Raw genomic sequence first — 8,989 nt, 5'->3', positions numbered from 1 at the left:
ACCACCTGTGAAGAACAAGAACCCCAGATCAAATTCTTCATATGGACCAAATTCTTCATATGGATCCAAGTCCTCATATGGACCAAACTCTTCACATGGATCAAATTCCTATACTGGATTAAAGTCCTCATATGATTATCATCGTGCTAACAACTCTGTCTCGCAGGGTAGTGCTAAGGGATATGAATATGTGCATTATTCTTCAAACCATTATGTTCATAAGTCCTCAAGGAATTACTCTGCTTATTCATATGCCTACCCTAACCCCTCTTATGTGAAACGAAATGGTTTGGCATCTTTGCCACCTTTCTCATATGGTGCTCGTAGAATGATGAACTCTTTGCCACCCCTCCAGATGTGGGTGGTGAAGAAAAAGAACTAATCTCTTCTGCAGGGTCAGGTCTCCAGACGTGCTCTAACGTCTGAAGAATTTGCTGGGGACCTGACAAAATTTGCCTGAAAGGACGCAGGCAAATCATGATGAAATGAACTTTCATTTCACACGTCCTCATACTGCTATATCTGTTTACTGCTTGATGAAATACATCTGATGAACTTGATATCATATTCTTCACTGATGAAGCATATGAGATTGTAAGTTATACTAATTCATCTGCAGGATGATCAACCCAAAACCACTGAATGGGTCCTCGATAGTGGATGTACAAATCACATGACTGGTGACAAGAATCTATTGATGGATGCTCCCTTATCACCGTCACCTCTGAAGCATATCATCTTTGCTGACAAAGGCAAAAGTCAGGTATTGGGTCTTGGTAAGGTTGCTATCTCTAAGGATAAGCACATGGACAAAGTCATGCTTGTTGAGTCCTTAGGATACAATCTCATGTCAGTCTCAATGCTTTGTGATCTTGATATGGTTGTTGTCTTTGGCAAATATCGCTGTGTTGTGATTATGGAAGCTGACAATTCCAAAGTCTTCGAAGGCTTTAGGAGAGGAGATCTGTATATTGTTGATTTCTCTACAGGACCACAACCAGCCGTATGTCTACTTGCAAAAGCTTCAGAAGGCTGGCTATGGCATCGACGACTTGGTCATGCAGGCATGTGGAATTTGAACACGCTTGCGAAGAAGAAGCATGTCATTGGCATTCAGAATGTCAAATTCCTCAAGGATCACTTATGCGGAGCATGTGAAGCCGGAAAAATGACCAAGGCCAAGCATCCAGCGAAGACTATCATGACCACTACCCGTCCATTTGAATTGCTTCACATGGACCTCTTCGGACCTAATCATTACTCAGCAGTCACTAATGATGCATCTCTATATGGTTTTGTCATTGTTGATGATTATTCTCGATATACATGGGTACACATTGTTACTTACAAACATGAAGTGCAGGAAGTCTTCAAACAATTTTCCTCGAGGGCTTCAACCAACTTTGGTGTGAAGATCAAGCATATCAGAAGTGACAATGGAACTGAGTTCAAGAATTCCGGTCTTGATGCCTATCTTGATGAACTTGGTATTACTCATGAGTTATCTGCTCCCTATACTCCTCAGCAGAATGGCGTCGTGGAGCGCAAGAACAAAACTCTTGTTGAGATGGCTCGCACTATGCTTGATGAATACAAAACGCCTCAGCGTTTTTGGATTGATGCAATTGATACTGCTTGCCACATCATCAACAGAGTATATCTTCACAAATTCTTCAAGAAGACTGCCTATGAACTCCTCACTGACAAGAAACCCAATGTGAGTTATTTCAAAGTCTTCGGTGCTAAATGTTGGATTAGAGATCCTCACCACAACTCTAAATTTGCACCGAAAGCACATGAAGGTTTTATGCTTGGTTACGGAAAGGACTCGCACACCTATAGAGTCTTCAACATTGTTCTTCACAAGATTGTTGATACTGTAGATGTGCGGTTCGATGAAACTAATGGCTCGCAAAGAGAGCACCTACCTTCTGTGTTAGATGAACCAGCACCTGAAGATGCTATCAAGCTCAAGGCAACTGAGGATGTCATTCCTACTGAAGAATCTGCTGAAGAATTCATTCCCGTTCATGAAGAACGTCGAGCTGATGCACCTGAAGAACAAGATGAGGAAAATGGTGCTGAAGAAAATGCTGATCAAAATCCTCAGTGACAACCAACTCATCCACGCGTTGCAAAAGAAGTGCAAGTGGAGAAGATCATCGATGACATTAGCGCACCAGGTCCTCTCACACGCTCAAAAGCATCACATTTATCTAACTTTTGTGGGCACTATGCTTTTGTCTCTATCACAGAGCCCACTAAGGTAGATGAAGCATTTCTGGAGCCGGAGTGGATTCAGGCTATGCAAGAAGAACTACATCAGTTCGAGCTGAACAATGTCTGGGAATTGGTCAATCGCCCAGATCCTCGCAAGCATAATATCATTGGCACAAAGTGGATCTACCGCAACAAGCAAGATGAAAATGGCCTTGTGGTGAGGAATAAGGCACGACTAGTAGCTCAAGGCTACACACAGGTTGAAGGAATTGATTTTGATGAAACTTTTGCACCTGTTGCTAGACTTGAGGCTATTCGCATATTACTTGCTTACGCTAACCATCATGATATCATCTTATATCAAATGGATGTGAAAAGTGCATTCCTCAATGGTAAGCTTGAGGAAGAAGTATATGTTGCTCAACCCCCAGGTTTTGAAGATCCCAAGAATCCTGACAAAGTCTTCAGACTCAATAAGGCTCTCTATGGCCTCAAGCAAGCCCCTCGGGCGTGGTATGATACATTGAAGGAATTCTTCGTGAAGAATGGCTTCACACCCGGTTCACTCGACCCTACTCTTTTTACTAAATCATATGATGGTGAACTGTTTGTGTGCCAAATATATGTTGATGATATTATCTTTGGCTGTACTGACCAACGTTATAGTGATGAATTTGCCTATATGATGAGTGAAGAATATCAAATGTCTATGATGGGAGAGTTGAAATTCTTCTTAGGTCTTCAAATCCGTCAGCAGCGCAATGGCATATTCATATCTCAGGAGAAATACCTCAAAGATGTACTGAGGAAATTCGGCATGCAAGATTGCAAAGGCGTCAAAATTCCTATGCCCACAAATGGCCATCTATGCACTGATGAAAATGGTATTGACTTCGATCACAAGGTATACCGCTCCATGATTTGTTCCTTATTGTACTTATGTGCATCTAGGCCAGATATAATGCTTAGTGTTTGCATGTGTGCCCGATTTCAAGCTGCACCGAAGGAATCACACCATAAGGCTGTGAAGCATATTCTTCGATATCTAGCTCACACACCAACACTAGGATTATGGTACCCCAAGGGCTCTGTTTTTGATCTCATTGGATATTCTGACTCTGACTATGCTGGTGATCGTGTGGACCGCAAGTCAACATCTGGCACTTGTCATTTCCTCGGACGATCTTTGGTCTGTTGGTCCTCGAAGAAACAGAACTGTGTATCACTGTCTACTACTGAAGCTGAATACATTGCTGCTGGCTCATGCTGTGCTCAACTGCTTTGGATGAAGCAAACCCTCAAGGACTATGGCGTCAACGTGAAGAATGTGCCTCTCCTCTGCGACAATGAGAGTGCCATCAAGATTGCTCACAACCCAGTTCAGCACTCGAAGACTAAGCACATCCAGATTCGTCATCATTTTCTTCGTGATCATGTGTTGAAGGGCGACATCTCCATTGAGCATGTGAAGACTGAAGAACAGCTAGCTGATATCTTCACTAAGCCCTTGGACGAGAAGAGATTTAGCAAGTTGCGGTGTGAGCTAAATATCTTAGAATCTTTGAATGTTCTTTGAAAAGGACACACATCCTAATACTTATGCAGAATTGATGACTTAAATGTGCAACACATGAAGAAACGTTTTTCTTCAATCAATGAAGAATAACACTCTAAGTGTGAAGAAATTAATGAAGAATTTGATTCTCAGAACCCTACGACAATTGTACGCGGTGTCTGAAATCATCATTCTTATACGGTGGGTCACGCCACCACAAAAGTTGAAAATCTTCAATTTGAGTTTTTCCTCATTTTTGAAATTCTTCAGTCTTTCAAATTCTTCAACTTTGCAAATTCCTCACTGTTTCCGTCGTTTTCCTTCATTGGCTATATATATATATATGTGAGTTTATGTCCTCTACAACATTCACTTATTGCTATTTCTTCAAGTTGTGATTTCTGCTAAGTGAATGTGATCGGACCCTTCCCCCTCTATGCTACACTCAACCCAACCTATTCACAAATTCTTCGTGTGCGTTCTGATTGAAACTCGTTCAAAGTCTTCACTGTGTCCTTGTCAGCTGAAGAAATTGCGAACGAAACTTTAAAACAAATCTTATCCAGATTTTCGGTTTTACCGCTCAAACCGTTCCGCATCCCACGATCATTATTTTATTCACCCACGATCTTACACGATCTCATCTGCATAGTACGTGGGTGACACATGTCGCGTGAAGAAGAAAGGGCAGGGGCATGTTCGTCCCGAAATCTTCGGGCGAACAGTTTTTACCGTGGCTATAAATACCCCTCTCCCCTTCCTTACTTCATTTACTCCGCTCGGTCGCTCTCTCTCGCTCGAGCTCTCCTCAAACCCTAGAGCCGCCGCTACTCCATCGCCGTCGGTGAGGAAGAGCTTCACTGCCTCGACCTCGTCGCCGTCGTACTCACACCGGCTGCGGAAATCTTCACTCCGCCGTCGCCGTAGCTGTCTCCCTCTGCCGAGTTAGGGCGTGGGAGATCTAACTTGACGAACTTCACCGCTGTTCATCTCTGTTCGTCGTGTTCTTCAGTTCGGGTAATTAAAAGTCACTTTTATTACTCGCTTTGATTCTCAAACTTTTCTGAAAATCCTCAAAGGTGTTTTATTCTTCAAATCTTCACATATGAACACCTCACACACTGTATGCTCTTGATCCATCTCTCTAAGCACTCATTTCTTTAAGATTCCTCAATTGTGCGGATTTTCGATCTGTACAACTCTGGAACCTACGACAAGAACGCTTAGTGAAATTCCTCAAGGCTCAACTGGTCAAATTCCTCAAAACTTGTCTTTTCGAAAAATCTTCTGAGAACGCATATGACCTCTCCAAATTCCTCGCACCTACACTCTGTTCACAGGTACTCATGTCCACTGCTGAATCACTAGGTTCTCATCAACTTAACTCATTTGCAGCGTTCCTCGAAGAAAAACTGCATACTTCTTCAGAGTGTTCAATTGTTCAAATTCCTCATCTGAAGAAAATGGCTGAAGGAAAGAGACCGCAGAAAGGAGGAAAGAAACCGGAGGTCATGACTGCTTTCGAGATCCCTGATGAAATATACAAGGATTATTGCACACTTGATGAAGCCAAGTTTGGCAAAGAAAACAAGAATCAGCGCAAGGTGCGCATTCAGAGGATTGAACGAAGATGGGCACGAGAATGGAGGGAATATCGATATGTTACTCCAAAGTACATGAAGAAATTCGCCTTAAATCCTCCATGCCCAAGAGCTCCATTGGCACCTGGCCAAGTCGCTGATCCCACTAGCATCAAAAGTGGTGAAGACTTTCCTGAAGAATGGGCTAGGCGCCAAGCAAAATTGGCAAGACAAGCCAAGGAGGCAGTGAGGAAATTCAATGAGGATTCTGCTGCTGCTGCTGCCGCTGAGACCTCGGTCAAGCCGAGGAAATCAATGCCGAAGAAGCCTGCTCGCAAGCCAAGTGCTTCACCATCAGCGCCCTCACGGCCAAGTTCCTCAGCCGTGCCCTCACGGCAAATTCCTCAGACTACTGCTGCTCCACCAAAGTCCTCAGCAGCTCCCTCCAAGTCCTCAACTCCTGTGCATCTGGCTACATGTCAAAGGACTCAGGGTTTCTCAATTGCTTCTGGTGTCTCAGCGAGTTCCTCAGCTGCACCAATGTCCTCATCAGGCCCCACTCTGCTGAAGACAAAAGCAACAGCTGGACGTGGCCCTCGGCCAAGTCCAAGAAAGAAACAGGTTGCTTTCCAAGTGCCCTCTGATGATGAGGCTTCTGATGAAGAACTTGCAGAAATCATCAGAGACAGACAAGCAAAGGCCGCCAGAGCCAAAGGAACACCTGTGCCTCTGCTTTTGGATCCAAAGAAGATCCTCGACTATATTGACTTATGGCATAAGGATCCAAACACTCCAATGCCTGATCTGCCTCTGACTCCTGGTCAAAGTCATATGCTGACCCATTTCATCTCTCAAGAGAAATGGAAGTTTGAAAAGGCTCGTGAGATAAAGAGAGCACAAGCTAGAAAGGAGAAGCTTCTGAAGAAGAACGTTGTCAGACTAACACCCGAAGAACTTCTCAAGGCTCAATCTGAGATCCAAGCCCTCAACAAAGATTTTGATGCATACCATGCTGATTGGCAAGGAGCCAAAGTGAGGTTCGTCAATTTGACGAAGAAAATGACAACTGTTGCAGCCCCATCGCAACAAGAAAATCCTCAGGCTGCAGACTCTGCTCAGCCTGCTGAAGAACATGCCAGCACTGCTGATGACTTTCAGCCTGCTGATGAGAATACAAGTTCCAGGGCTGATGACTCCATCCCAGCCGCTGAAGAAATTCCCAGGGCATCCACTAGTGGTGCGCCTGAAGAAACTGAAGAGATCAGGGCAACTGCACCAGTTGCGCCTGAAGAAAATGAACCACAGTCCTCAGCTCCTCCTGCGCCAACACCAACTCCAATTCTTCCTTCTGCTTATGAAGTGAAGAAGACCAAGGCTGCAGAGCGAGCTGCTGTGAAGAAAAGGAAGGCATCAGCTGCGTCAAATTCTTCGGCCGCAAAGAAAATGAAGCCAATGACCAGCTCGCCTGAAAATCCTATTGATGCCATTCCGCTTTCCTCCATGTCATCCAAGGAAATTGTTCCTTATGGAGAAGACTACAAGATCCCAAGCGGATCTGATGAAGAAAATCATTCTGTTGCTACCTCAGAGCAGTTTGATGAAGAAATTGAAGTGGAAACATTCCCTTCAACGCCAGTCGTTTCCTCACCTATGCCTCAGTTCACAGCTGAAGAGGCTGGTGTTGAGGAAATTGAAAAAGAAGATGAAGATGTGGATATTGGATGCACTACACCAGTGATGAACGATGACTTTTGGGAAAGTTAGCATCCCAATACTCCTCTCTTCACTCCTATTCAACAAATTCCTCAGTCCCCGGCTACAACTGTTCAAATGGGCTCTGAAGAAACTCATCCCACATCGTCTGTTCATGAAGAAATTCCAGCCGCTAGTGCTGAAGAACCTGCTGCTGCTAATCCCCAAACTGCACAAGAAGAGGAACTAGAAATTCCTCAGCCTGAAGCACCTGAGATCGTCATTCCTGAGGTTGTGCTGCAAATCACTGACACTCCTCTGCCCAAACCGAAGAATCCGTTCTCTAGCAAGCAAAAATTCAAGGCTGAAGACTTCTTTTCTGAGCATGTGTTCTTCACTGATTACAATCCATATGACTCTGCTCGCATAAGGAAGAGACGTTTCTGGACTGCTACTCAAGCCAACTTCTATTCCTCAGTGCTCTTTGACAAGGACAAAATCTTCGATCATGAACATATTCCTCACGTGGATATGGAATCTCTGCCGTGCTTCAAACCGGTCCTTCGAGTTATTCACGATGCAGGACTACTGAACTTCTGCACTGATATCTGTGATTGGAATGAAGAACTCATTCTTCAATTCTATGCCACTTTGCATATCACCGGAGATGCTGAAGATGTCAATTCATGGGTGCTGGATTGGATGACCGAAAACACTCACTATAAGGCACCAGCAACTGAATTGCTTCGTGTCCTTCCTCTTGATCCTCCCCATGCCAGTGCACGTTGCATCTACAATGACCGCGAACTGACAGATCATTATATGCAAGTGCTCATGAAGCCTTTGAAGCCAGGGCAGGCCCCACGAACCAAATTCCTCGTCAAGGAATTGCTATATGTGCCTCGGACTGTCTATCGCATCCTGACGAAGACAATGAGTCCTATCAAAGGCCATGACTCAAATGATGAAGATGTCGTTGGCATCATGAAGAACATGCTTTTCAACATCATTCATGGCGTTCCCTACAACTTCCATGATTTCTTCTTGAGGACTCTGGCTAATGTTGCTATGTCACCTTTTGAGCTGAAGCCCTATGCGCCTTGGATTATGAGATTCATAAGGGCAAGATCTTCACTGAATTACAAGGCTGACACTCTGAACCATGGTAGCTACTTGCCGCCCATTGAAGTCCTCAAGCGACCAGTTTCATCATCTGATGATAAGGGCAAGGCAGCTGCTGTGATCGATGAAGGCACTCGTCCATTGGATGGTCAATTCCATCTAGCTACATCTTACTCCACCAATGACGATTCTGCAACACATGACACTTCCGCAAATACATCAGCAAAGCAAAAGCCTCAAGCAACAGCACCCAGGGTGATGACTGACCGTGAGTTACTCCTCAGTCTTCATCAGAAGGTTGATCGCAATCACAAATGGGTGAAACGTCAGTTTGCTACAATTCTTCACAACATGACCTCAACCCATAATGCAGTGAAGAAAAATCAGTATCACCTTCATGAAACCCTCAACCGCACCTGGGCTGTTCTCACTCATGTATATTCCGCGGAAGAACTGAAGACTATGGGTCTCCAGGAAGCCTTTGACTGGTCTGCACCACCTCCGAAGAAATTCAAGAGAGTCAAAGTTCCTGATCTGGTGGCCAGTTCTTATTCTTCATCGCGTGAAACTGATGAGCATGAAGATTTGGACGACACTGCGGCAGGCCCTACTTCAACGAACAACCCCGACAATACTGGCGCTCCTCCATCGACTTGAAATTCTTCAGGGGCGTTAGTCCTCGGTTTCGATCCTTTTGGTCATTTGATGACAAAGGGGGAGAAATCTGAGTTCGTCTTCAAGCGGGTCTATATTATGGGCGTTTTGTTAAGTTACAACTCTTGTTCTTCCGAAACCATTTATTGGATCGATTTGTAATCTT

Source organism: Triticum dicoccoides, chromosome 1B (genome assembly GCF_002162155.2).
Source record: "Triticum dicoccoides isolate Atlit2015 ecotype Zavitan chromosome 1B, WEW_v2.0, whole genome shotgun sequence".
NCBI classification, from domain to species: Eukaryota; Viridiplantae; Streptophyta; class Magnoliopsida; order Poales; family Poaceae; genus Triticum; species Triticum dicoccoides.
This window is presented reverse-complemented; position numbering follows the sequence as displayed.